The sequence below is a fragment of the Sinohyriopsis cumingii genome, chromosome 12 (assembly GCF_028554795.1).
Source record: "Sinohyriopsis cumingii isolate HCF-2022 chromosome 12, ASM2855479v2, whole genome shotgun sequence".
Lineage (NCBI taxonomy): Eukaryota > Metazoa > Mollusca > Bivalvia > Unionida > Unionidae > Sinohyriopsis > Sinohyriopsis cumingii.
Genome location: NC_142972.1, coordinates 100,075,243 through 100,092,105, shown reverse-complemented (window position 1 = coordinate 100,092,105; position 16,863 = coordinate 100,075,243). Strand labels below are relative to the sequence as shown.

Here is a 16,863-nt window from a genome sequence, read left to right as displayed (position 1 = left end):
AACCCGTTATCCCTAACAGTTACATCATGTATCTTGATAAAAATAATCTTTAAAGTTGGGAAAATATGCATCCGTTACCGGTTGTTGGGTTTCACTTTACTTATCTCACGGAAGCTTCGCTTCTCACAACATCAACAGCGACCACGGATACTTCTTTGATGTTGACATGGAAAAAAAAAATACTGATTCAAGTGCAACCTCGTCTTTGTAGAAAAATCTATATTAATAGCACAACAATTTAAGAATTTAAAGACTTGTTGTTCATATATAGTATATTTTCAAAATAAAATTTTATCTAGATACAATCAATACCTTTTATTTTATTACAGTTGAGAGTTTCTTTTCAATTTACTCTATTTTGCCAGGCTTTTCTTGATTCATGCACTCACACACATCTGGCAGTCCTTTTAATCTAGATCGTGGTGAATCTCTCTCTTTCTCTTTCTCTCTCTCCATCAACATCAATCCGTCCATCCATCTATCTATCTATCTATCTACCATCTATCTATCAACTCTTGCGTTCTTTGACATACAATTATGTTCTAGTCCAGTACATGTAACGTTCTTTGTCAGGTGTTTCCTCGTCAAGAGGAAGTTTTAATGGTAAATTGTATAACCGTATAGGTTTCTTCCTTACTGTACCGTCATGCTACGCCGTGACATTTCAAATAATCATCCGAAACTCATTAATATCCACGGTCTTGCATTTATGGCCTTCAAAACATATCAAAATCCAAGTTTCGTGGCTCTGAATTTTGTATCGGAAATTTCAGTTTGCTTTATTAAACTCTTTGTTACTAGATGAATTCAGAGAAAACATACAATGGAGTATATATATATTTGAAAAAGACTCATTAAAGAATCGAAAGCGCTCAGGCTAGTTAGATACTAGTTTCGCACTGTTCGTTGTCAGTTTATTGTATATATATATATATATATATATATATATATATATATATATATATAGAGAGAGAGAGAGAGAGAGAGAGAGAGAGAGAGAGAGATATTTAGATAGATAGTTATATGAGCCTTTAAAGCAGTGCATAATCTTCTTTATTCTGAGATATACAATTGAATAATTCATGTTACACAACACTTCTCTTCATCTTGGTGTATCCTGATACAGCGATAAAACTGTTGTTTAATTTCCAGATTGATGCAGAGAGGTCGTATCTGTGGCTATCACAATGCAACAGTTTAGAGGAACAATACTCCAAAGCAATAATTTCCGTGTTTTAATTGCTATGTTGATTTAAGCGTTCCAAACGCTAATCGTTAAGGAACATAATATAAAAAGCTTAAATAGTATTAAAAGCTAATATTTTGATTTTGTGTTACTCAGAAGAACAACCTGTCATTATGTTTTCTATTGAATAATACCAAATATCAAAACTACATAATAAACATATCAAAACAACGAATAAATATATAAAAACTACACAATAATAAATCTTCACGTGGACGATTGATAAAGAATAATTGGAAGGAACAAAAACCTCAGGCTTAGTTATACACAAAAAAATGAGGAAGATTGTATAGGTGTACCTTGCAGAAAACTTACAATTATTACAAAGGAAATATCGGTAATCGAACTACAAGATAAGAAATTTACACCATATCTACATGAAAGAGGGCTTCATCCGACTGAAATTCGTATTTTCCATAGTAGGAATTGACGAACCTGATAGTGATGATAAATGATTCCGCGGAAGAAAGAGACATAATAACTTTGTTTGGTGAACTGTGTATCATGTCTGCGCTGGCTCCTTAAAAACAAAGTGCCCGCAAATTACGACACTGAATTCAGTGAATATAATACGAGAACCAACATAACATATATACGGAACACGACACTGAATTCAAGGAATATACTATGCGAAAGAACCAACAGAGCGTATGCTTGGTTACATAACAATAGCCTATCATTCTTACCTCGAACGTCAGGGGAGTTATAGTGTCTACATGTTTGGTCCAGTAATTTACTTGATATGTAAGAATGGGATATAGCCGTGATCAGTTAAATAAATTGAAAAAACAAACAAGCGAATTCCTAGATAACCTACGTTGTGATTCAATGTGTTGCTCAAAAGTGATAATACTGAAAACAGCTTACTTTCTAAAAGGGAAAAGTGGTAGAATATCAATCATAATTAAAAATAACAACAACTTATCCTACTCCGTAAAGGAATAAAATTACAGTAATGATTGACTATTTGGTATAGAATTAATATTTCAGTCTTAATAACTGGTGTGTATCTACCGACGGCGAAATTCTGAACGTATATCAAGAATGGATTGATTCATTTGAATCTCTCGCTGAGTATTATTCATATTAAGGTGATATAATAGTCATGGGAGATTTTAATGCCAGATACAGAGAATCACAATTATGATGGTGAGGAAAGTATAAATGTAACGCCTTCACAGCATTTGCTGACGTCAACAAATTGATACCATTAAGTCAGAACTAAATAAATGGCTGAGTTGCAATTTCGAACGATTGCCTCTTGAGCAGAAGAAGAAATAATAAAATCAGCTTAAATATGGAATTAGGTTTGAACATAAATAGACATTGTCTCATATAATGGAGCTCATCGGACCTTGAAACGTACAAGTGCACGTATGTGCGTCCAGTTTATGTGTTGGTTCCAAAATTGACATCTTAAATTATACCAATCAAGCATTATCGTGCAATTTGCAATCGTTAAAGCTAAGTGCACATTATTTATATATCATGTTGCTAGTTTCAGCTTCCGAGTTTACTTGTTGTCCTCATATGGAAGATTCATTCAGACCACGTGCTATGTTTACCTACTCCTCTAAAGAGGATGACGGCTGTTGAAAACTTCCTTCATATTGTATCACCCATATGCTAGGGTGTACATCTGCTCTGTGTGTTTTGTGAGGCGTACCAAGGATTCAACATGATAATTATATGAGAGGTAAGACTTTCGATCTTTTCTGTAAGGCCTGTTACAATATAATTATTATGTTAGTCTTTAATTACGGTGATACGAAACCTCTTTCAAATAGACCATTAACCATGCCATACTGTTATTGGAAAATATTGTATATAGTACCTAACACTTGCATGATACATAACAGTTTTTATGCTGATGAAAGCGTACTAGGTTATTCCTCGAATGATGCTTGCGATAAATAATATGCACTGAATTATACAAGCGATTCTCTTTTTATCATGACAGTTTTTGGTTCACTTACTTTAGTCAAAACACGTGGCTATTATTGAAAACGTTATAGTCAGTTTTTGTCTTGAATAAAATCTCAAAACGAGAATCCTTGTTTAGTATCTAAGTGTAACGTTTATTATTCAGGGAATTGTACCAAAGATACTGATACCATATTTAAATCGACCTAAAACTAATAAGGGTCTTTAAAATAGTTACGTGTAAATTTAGCAAGAAAACAACATAATGTACATATTTTATACGTATTTGCCATTTACTTGAATACCTTGACGTTATATTGCATCGTTACTCATCAATCGCGGGGAGTTCATTCATTTGATGAAAATCTATGTATAAACAGTTTGTTCCATCTTTCGACATTGTCCATCCATCCACAGTTAGAGCGTTTGCCTCGCATGCGAGAGGTTGCGGTTTAGAGGCCTGGCCGAGTAATACGAAAGTCTTATAAAAATGGTACTAGCAGCTACCTTGCTTGGCGCCCAGCATTATGACATTAGTGTTAGGATTGGTTTTGTCTGGTGGCAGAATATTGTGACTGGGTGGGACATGATGCCACATGTCTGAGGCATGATGTCCCAGTTCTAGACATCACTATAAACTGCCACACTGCAGACATCGTAGCGATATGATTGGACAATTGTGAAAGTTACGTTCAAAATCCAAATTGCACACACACACGCACACACACACACAAACATACACACATACTTTTGACGAAAAGGGAAGTTTAAAAATTAAATCGTACCCCTAGTCTTGCATTTTACTTCCTTCTTTAATTGCATCCAGTGGATGAAAGGATATTGGATATCTTTTAACTCTGATTGGTTCTGAGATACTCAACTTTCATGCTTTATCGACACAGTATGACCTAGCCTGTTTGTAAATTGATCGTGAAATTTACTTCAAATCTTCGTGATTGTCGTCGCTGAACTACAGGTAACTCTAGTCACACTTTTGACGTCATATGCTCCCTCTTTTTCTCGTTAAGACAATCCAGGGGAGTTTCTGTACTAGGATATGCTGTTGAATTGTTTCGAAACTCATATTCAATGATCCTAGTACATGCAACATTCAATACCCCTGTTTTTTTCGTTTGATCCCACCGTTACACTCATCGTTTTAATACATTGTGACTAGATATTCTTGAATTACCTTCTATGTCTTTTCTGTAGTCCATTTAATCCTTGAACTGTTTGAATCCATAGAATATATGCCGTTAGACGAACAAATTGTTTATACTATTGTGGAGAAGCTACAATACTCACTCAACCATCTGCTTATAAATTCCTACTTCGCGTTCCGCGGTTGTAATAATACGTGGACTTCGCAAGCTCGTTGTGTGTCATTGTATTGTTTGGTCATTTCAATTTTCACATCCGCTATATTAAACGAAATAGTTCTCGCAGAATCAAAATAGTGCCACAAAAAATGTACCTACCGTATAGCAGATTGAAAGGAGAAAACAACATACATTGCTACATGTGAAACAAATCGTGTTCAAATATCGGTCCAAATGTCGCGATTTCTCCGCACATATCCAATGTAGAATTTATTTTAACGGCCCTTTGAATTTCTCTAGCAATACAGTATACATTGGTGTGATTCGATGCTGCATGCAGCTTCTCAGTTTATAATAACATACTAATTGCTACCATAAATCCCGATGCATAGTTGGTACCATAATCAGTAGGAACCTCTTCAGACATGCATACCATGCTGAAAATGTAAGCAAGTGCTTCAAACTGATCTCCCCTTTTCCGCCCTATCCTCTCCTTCTTTGCAAGCATCTCTAATTGTATTTCCTCTTTCTACGTCTGTTATTCTAATTACATTTGCTCTTTCTCTGCATGTTATTCTAATACTATCCTCCTCTCCTCATGTGCTATCTTTTCTCCTTTATTTATCCTTTATTTCATGTTCTGTTCCGAAGACAACTTTTTCATTTGTATTTTCCTCTCCAAAAATGCATCACTTAGTAGGAAGAGCCTCGATGTGTCTTGCACTTGCAAGTCTACATTTAATTGATTGGGATCTCTGGCTGGATATGAATAATACTCAAAATCTCGTTTGCGTCGATCCTCTAACACAAGCACTCCCATGTCAATGCCAGATCAAATACTTCCATGAACTGGTTTATAGATTTTTGATTTTCCCTAATACCGTATATAACAGCTTTACATGGCCTGATTTGTAATCGTTGAATCTGACAATCACCCTTGAGAGGCTCCGTTAATGATTTTACTGATTGCAGGCGTCATTGATTCCTTCGATCGCAATGTAACTGGATCTGTCATTGGTACCCGTGTTATTAATTGCCTTATTCAATCTCAAAGCGTCTGAACTGCCTGTGAGCTCAGTTGTTTCAATCGATCTACAGCGGCACATTCACCACTATCCACAACTCGCATAGCCACATGCGCGCCAGGTCAGAACTGTGAGTGCCTTTGATGCATTCGCAAATTATCCACGAACGATATCACCAAAGATAGTTTCATAATATGTCGTGTACAGAGGTTTTCGCACGTTAACTACGCGGACGGATTTCACATGTCAATGCTAGACTGTATTGTTGTGATATGTCAGGCTGATCTATATGTGTATAATTGTATCGTTAATGTTTCAATCTACAGATCCACCACGTGCCCATTTTGATAACAAGGGAAAATGAACATGGGTCAGCCGATTATTATGGCATGGCAGATATATAAATGCTGCCGACATAATCAAAATTAAATCATCTGGTTCCACGGTTGGTGAAAACACAACCAAAATATGCCTTTGTATAAATACGCCTGTCGTGTCGTGTCGGACCTGCTTTCGTAACTACCACTGATGGCATCACATGTTAAACTGCTTTGCATTGTTGAGCTCATTCCCATAATGTCAGGTACGATATGATATCCAGTCTCTTTAGGTCCTGCGTGGGTTCGAGTCTAGGATTCGGCCAATGTGAGTATGTGAGAAAGCTTGCCAGTAGCTTCTCGTGGGTCGGTGGTTCTTTCCGGGGTTTTCCCGGGTTCTTCCTCCACCATTAATACTGGCCTCCATGTATAGCCTATCGTGTGCCAAAAAATGGCGTTAAACCCTACAACGACAACAACACCGAAATTATTCGGCGAATCTTGTCATTGAGATAATATCATACACCACAGAAGGAATTCCGATTGAATGCGACGAAGTACTGTTATCGGATGAAAACAAATGAATTGTTCTCGGGTAGACCAACAAATGGTTGGGATCGAACAGTAGGTCAACTGTAATACACTCACAAAGAGACTAGTGCAATATCAAGTTTGCCAGGATCCCCAACAGTCACAGGTGCAGAATTAATCATACTGAATTCTGGTTTCGTAGATGAAACGTTGATCATCGAGGTCACGCTCTGAAATGTATTTACAGCCACCTGTTGCATTGAAGCGTAGATTTCAGGCAAGACGCATAGCTTATCATTATGAAGTATTTCACCTAAAAGCGTCTCCCCACGTACCGTCTCATTTGTTTCCTACCTCATCAACAGTGTTGTTTCGTAGATTTTTCAACACTTTCCTGCATGAACTCGCGATATTTGTCACTGCCCATGAGATGACTAGTGAGAAATCGCTTGAAGTGGTTTCATTAATGGTGCGATTTTGAGGCTGAAATTGCCCTGTATCAAGGGAAACCAATCATTCTGGTGACCTTGGGAGATGTGAAGGTCAGATCTCTTCCAGCCTTTCTGAGAAAGATCTGTTTCAAATGGATACGACTGGAATGGCCAGGCACCGAAAATCAACATAAACTAGAAGACTTTTGGAAAAGATTGATGACAGCCATTGTTAAATGCACGAGTGATATTAGATATTGAATGCAACACATTTGTGATGACTTCCACCAGTTCATATAAGATTGAAGGAATTCCATTTACTTGTTTATCCTGCATGCAAAGTAAACTATGTTGTACAAATTATTTTCTTTGTATTTTTATCGTTTTGTTATCAAATAAATATAATCTCATTCAAATGTATCATCGTGTAGCTAAATCAATACTAAATAATACTAAATAAGCTTTAAAAGTGTATATTTCCAATAGCAAGGACGCGATTTTTATTTATCGTTTTTACAGATTGTATTCTCAAAATCAATATAAGCTTTCCGTGGATTTTCAGTTATTTTGAAAAATTTGAGAAACATACAGATAAAAAACAAATCGATTATTGAGAATTTGTTTCAAATTTGAAACGTTGAAGTGAGTATTGAGAACGTTTAGATGTTGACCTTTATTTTCTCATTAACATTTGAGTTTGCATCCGACCCTCGGAACATAGCAACTAGACACGAGAAGGTTAAGGAAGAAGTAAATATATGTTATTCTGCCCCATAGACTCCTTCTAAAGATAGGTAACTGGCTACGCTTCTGACAAGTAAATTATCCAACCAGGTCTACAGTATGTGTCGGGATGCAATATTTCTATCTCCTAGACAAGTTTATGATATATTTTTAGATGACAGCTTTCTGATCAATTCATGATAACAATATATTTTGTTGAGATGATCATCTATTTCACGTTCCTCCCTAATGATTCACGAATCATATTGTATCTAATTTTGTAAAGTGCTAAGATTTGGAGCTATACTAAGCCCACATTATTTATATTATTATTATTATTATTAGTAGTAGTAGTAGTAGTAGTAGCAGTAGTAGTGGTAGTAGTATTATCTGGTATTATTAATGTTGTATTTGCTATGAAAGAGCAAGAACATGAACAAATAGAATACAGCAATTTAATATGGGTCTCGACATTATATTTTCGAACTGATTTTTGTTAACCTTGTTATTCACATTCATTAACAGAACACATTCTGAGCCATCAATTCGTCTTCATTTTGTGTGTTCATTTAGATTTGCCAATTTAGTTAACAAATAGAGGATATATTAAAAGAATGAAACATAAGTTCGACGCAGCTTTCCTTTAAAAAAACAAAGAAATTATGGGGTAATAGCAAACTGATTACACATTTGAAGAACAATATAAATGTATAACGCAGACCAAAATAAAGATGTGGAAAGTGAAGAAGATTTTTCGATATCACTGACATAACATTACAGGAATGCAATTATTTTTAAGTACATGTAAGTTTAATTTATACTGATTTGTTTAAAACGACGCATTGGACCTTTTTATTGGCAATTGTTAATTAATTACTTTTTATATATGTTCCGAAAGCAGCATTCTTCAGAAACACCTTTTTCAAATAGAAAGTATAGTCCAAGCGCACGTGCAAGAGTGTATAGTTTAACCGAAATGTGTGATTAACGTAAAACACTCCATTATTACGAATAGAAATCTACATAAGTGGAATAGTTGTAGGGATGGAGAAAGATTGCGATTAAGCGACATTTTCAATTGCTGTAGAAAACTGACACAAAGTGCATTGATCGCTTTGCCGTTCATTCACTGTTTATTACTTCTATCTATACTGATATGTAATTTTTTGTCAGTGTTTAGCAAGTTATTTATCATGTCAATGGACTGAAGAATGTGAGTGTACTTCCGATCCTCTGAACATAGCACCCAGACAGGCATAGTTTAACAAATAAGCAACTAAGATGCTCATTTGTCCCATATACTCCTTCTAAAGAAAGCTAACTGGCTAGGGTTCTGACAAGTAAATTATCCAGCCAGGTGTACAATATTTGTCCGGATGTAATATTGTCATCTCTTAGATAAGTTTTGATATATTTTTAAATCACGGCTTTCTAGTTGACTCATTAAAACAATATATTTTGTTGAGATTATCATCTATTTCAAGTTACTCCAAATATTTGTCAATTAATGATGCATTTAATATTGTAAAGCACCACGTTGTTATTAACTACTAGGTAGTTATTTCTTACAGAACGGAAATATTTTTACCACTCTGTTTGTGTAATGTATAGTTTCGTCTGTTACGTCGTACCAGAATGTGCTCCATAATGTATGTAATGTCACCATTCTTCATAGCAATTTTTGTTACTGAGCGTGGACTGGTAAACTTCCCATCTTTATCAACGATGGGAGTAAATTGGCTACCTCTATAAAGTATCTTTGTGTAAACATCCGAGAATCCGAGAGGGTGTGGTCAGTATGACTAGGGCCTAGTCAATCGAGATATCATACGGAAAACACTTACGTCAACAGTTGTCTGCTTATCCTTAAATATTAATTTCGGCGTAAAATGAACATTCGGAATTGTAAACAAATTTATATCTTTACTGTTCGGAAATTTCACAACTTATATATATATATGTATATATATATATATATATATATATATATATATATATATATATATATATATGTATGTATGTATCTTTAATCAGAAAGAAAAATGATTTCTAAATTTTTTTCTTCATATATATATATATATATATATATATATAATGATAATAATGATGATAATAATAATAATAATAATAATAATAATAATAATTTCTTATTATTTAAAGATTCTGGATAGGTTTATAATATTCCAATGAATTAAAATCAGTATCGCTATATATGTAAAGGAAATTGTGAATATGTAAATATGAGAATCAGAAGAGAGCACACAATAAAAGTGAAACGTTCGTTATTCTTTTTTATTTTTGACACCGTAAATATCATATTTTTCCTTTCTTCTATGTAGTCTCTTCTGTTTTCGTAAACATTATTATACAAAAATATCCCCACGAACACTACCTGCATATTTCTAATCTATTTACACCTCATGAATGTACCATGCAAACCCATAACATGATGTGACTGGAAGAATCCCGAAAAACGGTCGTAACAATATACTAATTCGTAAATGTACACACTTGTTAGTTAAGGATCTTAGCTATTGTTAAGATGGTTTTGCTCAGTTGGAAACATTTTTTCTTTTTTCATAACGTATTCTGAACTACTGAGAAGAAAGGTGTCGGAAAAAGTATTTATTTTTCTGTATTACTTAACCTTTATTGCCTACGACCTATCTACAGTGGCGAAAAGTGTCGACAAACAAAGTCTGTCTCATTTATGAGCAATTGCCAAATAAAGCTATGTCAACTATCAATCGAACTTGACAAATCTACTACTATGGTCTCCTTCTGGAAACAATAAAAACTATAGGCAAGAACTTATTGGAAATGCATGGCTGTAGTAATTGAGTGAGAAGATACCCTGAAAAAATGCTTCATGCAAGTCTCGCTTCCTTTTAACGAAATATATATATATATATATATATATATATATATATATATATATATATATATATATATATATATATATATATTGCCCTTGCTAGGAGGAGATAAGAAGAATTGTTCACACTAAGCATATCTTGTGCCAGGAAGAGACTTATGTCACACAAAGCTAGTCGTCTCCCATGGGTCGACATGTCACAGGTGACAACATAAAATGGTACATTCTTCTTCCAAATAGCGGAGTAAGAATTCCGTCGACTTTCACTTTGTAATGCTTCAAGACGATTAGGTAGACATGTTTCTTTTAAAAAATACTTACTTCAAAAATTACAAGAAACTATCAAAGCGAAAATACACAATTAATCAATTTTTAAATGGGTTATCATCCTCTGTCTCAGTTATTTATGCTATATGTTTAGATGTTCCTACATTGCATCATCCATTTAACTCTGAGTCTTATGCAGGATGCTTATTAGTAAAATGAAACCTTGTTTAACATATGTGGGATACCAGCGATTTAATGTACCTACTAAGTTGTGATTAAGGAGCTGATACCCCCTATTTTAACCTAACTATAACTAACTATATATACACTTTTGCGGATCAATCAGATATTTCAGGGCTTTGTCCTAGCGACATCTATTGGATTTCATATTTGTCTTCCTTAGTTTGTAATGCTAATTAAACAACAGCGTCTAACAGCGGTACTTTGTACACCTGCCAACGTGGTAAAGGCAGTTAGGGGCACATTTCGTTTTGTTCCTTCTGTTCGCAGATTGAATATGCTTATTTGTTGCCATATTATTAGATGCGTTTTATGTTCCAATAATGTAACTATTTTGGTTCACTATCTTTCATTACATCTTACCCCTTCATTTAAATAAAGCTATTTAATTCAGCAATACCCGTAATATTTAGTAATGTGGTTTCTCTTGTTTTGAGTTCGTTTCGCGATCCATTTCGAATTCTAATATATGATTCACTTTATAGAAGGATGAAAACGTATAAAACAATAAATAACGGAATCGATATAGTTTTGAAATATTATTATTGACTGGTAAAAGAAAAATTTGATATAATAAACTCGAAAAGAAACGAAAATTCTAAATTGCTAAATATTAAATATACGCCTATCTATTTTATTATTTATATCTATAATTTGTTTAAACTCCAGGTACATGAATTTATTTAATTTTTATTCATGGTAATAAATTGCACAGAATATCTTTCGTTATGTTTTGTCTACGTGCCCCGATATTGTTAAAAATGCAAATTGCAGAGGATCTGTAAATAGATGCTTACGTATGGGTTGACAATTATTAATAATAATCCTAATGATATAATTTAATGGCACTATTGGCTTAGTTTTCATTTGCTGATGTTGTTTCAAAGTTTATGGAAGAATTCAGCAGCTCCTCATTGATTGGGCTTGGTCACGTGAATATGTAAAGTCATAACAAAATGAGTAGTAATGTGTGTCATGTGGAGTCTGTCGTTAGACAAGGTATATAACAGAGAACTGAGTAATCAGTCTTATTCCGCTTCTTCTGTCATTCTCACTTATTGTGTTCCTGTTATAGGCCTGCAGATATGTTTCATGTTGTACTTAGATATTATTTATGAGGAAAATATTTGTTTGGACTGTTCGTGAAAAAACAAAGCGCTATTATTAGGACTATACTATTATTCTGGAACTGTGATAAATTATTCGAAGGAATTCTGGACAACGTCCTCTTGACAACGTCACGGTTCTTGGATTACCAGTACATTTCCGCTTTTGAAATTTATGCCTAACGTTTAAGCTATTTAGGACTTTCATAAACATTTATAGGGATTAGTTTGGATTCACTTCATAACACTATAAGTTCTTCTTTCTGTTACTTAGTTTATGACCATAGGGTCGTAGCAATTTGCATATCATATACAAGAAAACTGTCATTTCAAGTGTGTTACTTTTGTATGACCAGTCAGTGGTATATCTGTAAACAAGCTGTGGTATTCTATCTGCAGTGGCAGTTAATGAACTGCGCTCATGCAATACGAAAGCATATGCCGGGCTCTAACTATAAAATACAAGAAAGTTTTCCAAAGCGTCAGTTCAGAATTGGTTCTCGTATATCCATGTTGCTCTTTATTGGGCCACGAGTGGGTGTGTTTTATAATATCACCTTGCACGGTAGTCGACATCCAACGTCCGACACATGACTAATTATCATTCAATTATGAATTGATATAGATGGGTTTGAGTGTGATCTTGCCTGATTGATCCACTTGACGAGTAAGTACTTGATGGATATTTTGCATTAGACTGGTAAATACATATAGATAACAAATCTCCACATGTTTGACCAATCACGGATAATATGGTAGCTGTCATTCAGCTTAGACCAGTTTGGATACACATTGCTGTCTTTAGCCGTTAAGAAAAATTCTGCACGTCCTAGAGACTCCTTCAAACTTCTATGTACGACTGTTAGTGCTTTAGGGATAAGACCGGTACTACGAAGCGTTAGATCCTTTTTAAGTCGTGCATGCATGTTGATATTAGGACATGAAACTAGTAGTGTTGTTTCTTATCGTTGAAACAGGTTTTCCTGAATAATCATATTTCATAGTTCTACATTTGCAATGATATATTTATGGCGATATTACACTGTTTTCACGAAGCGCTTTGTATCATCAGAGAAAATTACACGTTAGAAGTTTTTAGTCGTAACATAGGCTGTTATGGAAATTTTAACCAGGTTTATCTTTCATGGCCTTCAAAAATTAAGTGTTTTTAAGGAATCATGATTCATTTACGATATATTAGAGGTGTTCTTCAGTGAGATTATATGAAAAGTGAGCCAGAAAGTTTGTTACATGACTCACACAGTATGGAAGATGGAATGCCCAGAAGAAAGTGAAAACGAAAATACTCTATCATTCAATTTAACGAGATTGTAATGGCACGTAGCAACTTTAAACGTTCATTGTGAAATGTTACTTTGTCATTTACCGAAGACTTCACGCACTGAAATTCATCAACTATTCAGCAATTTTAACTCCCAAGCTACAAAATCAGCGAAACCCAACAAAGGAAAACAAGATCTATCAAAAAAATATATACTTGCTTCAGTACTGTCAGTCCCTCTATGTCCTACTTTTACTTCACCTGCCTTCGAATCGCACACACCAAGAATAACCACACAATGAAATTTGTAAATAGGCGATATCAAAAACTTAATTGTTAAACCAAATAAATCCGTTTCATTCATAAGATCTTAACAACAATGGAATACTCAGACAGTATCATTATGGTCTAGAGCTATGTTTAGTGTGCAGTTCTGATGAACGTTGATAATGATTTCTGTGCCTCCTCAAGCATCGTCCATATGGTAAGCAAAAGCTAGTAACGACCTCAAGATGCTTACAGAGCCTGAATCATATTATTTTACCTCACTTTTCCTCTTTACAATTTGTCTCTAAATTTTTAACCGGAAAAAATTGGAGGATGATTAAACCAAAGATATGAATTTTGCAGCGGATTATAGGTGGCATGTAGGTAAAAACCGATGTTCTCTTAAATTTAGTCTACTGTGTATAACCTTGCCAGTCTTTACTTGATTGAGGTAATCACATCTAGCAGTCCCAATATTAGTGGTTAGAACTTGATTCATGCAATCACCTACGTCTGGAAGTCCTTGTATTAGTGGCTGATACTTGATTCATGTAATCACTCACATCTGGCAGTTCTTGTATGAGTCGTTGGTACTTGATTCATGTAATCACTCACGTTTGGAAGTGCTTGTATTAGTGGTCGATAATTGATTGATGCAATCACTCACATCTGGCAGTCCTTGTAATAGTCGTTGGTACTTGATGAAAGTAATCAAACACATGTGACAGTCGTTGTTTAAGTCGTTGGTACGTGATGCAAGCAATGACACAGATTTGGCAGTCCTTGTGTTATTCATTGGTAAACAGATACGGAGGTATTGCGTAATCTATGGGACATTTTATTCAGGAAATGGGCATCTCTTCTAATGGAAGACATTTAAATAATCAAATGTTTTTTCGGATATATATATATATATATATATATATATATATATATATATACCATCTAGCAGTTTAACGTTTACCCTCAGACATTGATTCAAATCTCTATAGTGTACGAATTAAAAATTATCTAACTGGTATGATAGTATTATTTTTATTTAATATTAATTCTACCTACTATCATCAAGTATTCTCCTTAGAATTCAGAGACAGAAGGTTCTATTATGTTTGGCGCATATTTGTAATTCTCTTCAATTAATCCCATGTACTTTGATTTTCTTGCATAGAAATCCGGAATGTTTGTGCAGATAGATGAGAATTAATTACTAGGTCTCCATGCAAGTGTGTCTGCTACACATGAGTGCGTATAACACCGACTCAGTAACATCATCGTTTGGTGGTGTGTGCTCAGTCGTGATGGAATATGGACTAGTTTGTGCAAAGGCAAGGCGATGGGTGCCGTTTACCAGCGGATCTGGTTTTGAATCTCCTCAGGGTACTTATTAAAACAATTTCTAACCTGTATTATATATATATATATATATATATATATATATATATATATATATATATATATATATATATATATATGGCTTCAATTCCTGAATTCTTTTACAGATAAATATGTATTAGTCCGGTACATATATTTAATCGTACAAAGAAATTTAGTTTTAATAGTAAAATTGTATAACTGTATATGTTTCTTCCTTATTGTACTCTCATTCTACATCCTAATCTCCCTAATCAGCATCCGATACTCATGAAAGTTTCGGATAGATGTTCCGTTATAAGTTTCTTTATATTCATTAAACATGAAAGAAAATTCAACATAAGATTTCATTCAAAACATTAATCTAGCCAGATGGATCCACTACTTTTAATTAATAGGTATGTACGTACGTACGTATGTATGCATGTATGTATGTATGTATGTATGTATGTATGTATGTATGTGTAATTTCTGTCGAAGAATTTCTGAATTGTCGCTAAATGATCTTTCCAGGTGTCGTTGTAGATGATGACATCATCGATGTATGCATCACAATTATCTAGACCAAATGTAATCATGTTCATTTAACGTTGACAAGTACTTGTCGAAACTTTCATCCCAAATGGAAACACTTTATATTTATAAAGTCCATCTGGAGTCACGAATGCCGAAATTTCCTTTGCCCTTTCCGTCAGTGGAATTCGCTAAACTCCTTTTATAAAGTCAAAATCGTTCATATACTTTGGATGTCCAATTGTATTAATGCAGTCATCGATACATGGTAATAGAAATGAATCCGTTTGTCACACTATTCACCTTGCTATAGACGGTGCACATGCGGGAAGTATTATCTGCTTTCGGAACAACTATTTATGGTGTACTCCAGTCACTTTTACTTGGTTCTATGAACTCATTCTCCAGCAAAGACTGAATTTATTTTTTTCAAGCATTCCTGTTTGAGAGGATTTAATTATGTACGGGTGTTGTTTCAAATGTGTAGAATTTGCATTTCAACGGCACGTTAGAATGTATTTGTTATTGTTGGAACATCTGGAAATAAGTACTCTTATTCAAGTGATAACTGCTTTAGTTCATTTTTTTCTTGTTGCTGCAAATGTGAAAGTTTCTGGTCTAGGTTATTCCTAATTTCTGAATTTCTAATATTTGTTACTCCAAAGCCAATACTGTTGGATTGCATTCCAACGCTTATATCCTCACCGTGTCTGACATGGACAACTAGAGATAAGGACTTCTGATTAATCTGATCGGAATATTGATTTGTCAAAGTTGTGCCAAATTAAGATTTGGAAGGGCTCGTATTAAGCGCAATACCTTTTTACCGGATGAGTGCTGAGTCGAAGATTTACTGAAAAGAAACTTCAGGCGCTAAGGAATACTTGTCATCAGTACGAGTAGGATTTTCTAAAATCTCGATCTTATGCTCATCAAGATAAGTCTTAATGTCACTATGGACGCATTTCTTGAACTCTTCAAACAGTATGAGTTGTCTGAGATTGGTTAAGCACCACTTATCAAATAACGGCTCTTTTCCTCTTGCAATTTGGACGTGAGGTTGTCCAGTTCCTCTTTAATAGTCCAATGTCCTCTTAGCCGTTTTGAATTTTCAGCAAATTTGTCAAAATGAGGAAAGTATTTAATTAATTCTTTTTCTCCAAAAAGGGATACTAACCTAGTATTCTGAGTAACATCAAAACTTAAAATTTGTTATATGGAGGATTGATTTTCACCTGCCGGCTCTAATACTTTTAGTCTAAATTGATATTCCTTTTCTTCCTTTTCTTTTTTCTCTGCATTTGTATCTTTTTGTCTTCTTTGTATTTGTTTTTCCTCATTCTGTAACTGTATGTGTCTCTCTCCTCTTTCTCTAATTGCATTTGCATTTGTTTCTCTCCTTCGTCTCTCTGCAATTGCATTTTGTT

At 34.4% G+C, this 16,863-nt stretch overlaps 1 protein-coding gene across 1 annotated transcript in view; it reads left to right on the top strand.

Moving 5' to 3' along the window:
* Window positions 1-2,872: 2,872 nt before the first annotated feature.
* LOC149787088 (toll-like receptor 4) overlaps window positions 2,873-16,863 on the top strand; it is a 62,388-nt gene continuing 48,397 nt past the window's right edge. Inside the window, exon 1 of the mRNA XM_089977611.1 lies at window positions 2,873-2,942. The gene's annotated coding sequence lies outside the window, so the exon portion shown is untranslated. The remainder of the gene's footprint in view (window positions 2,943-16,863) is intronic.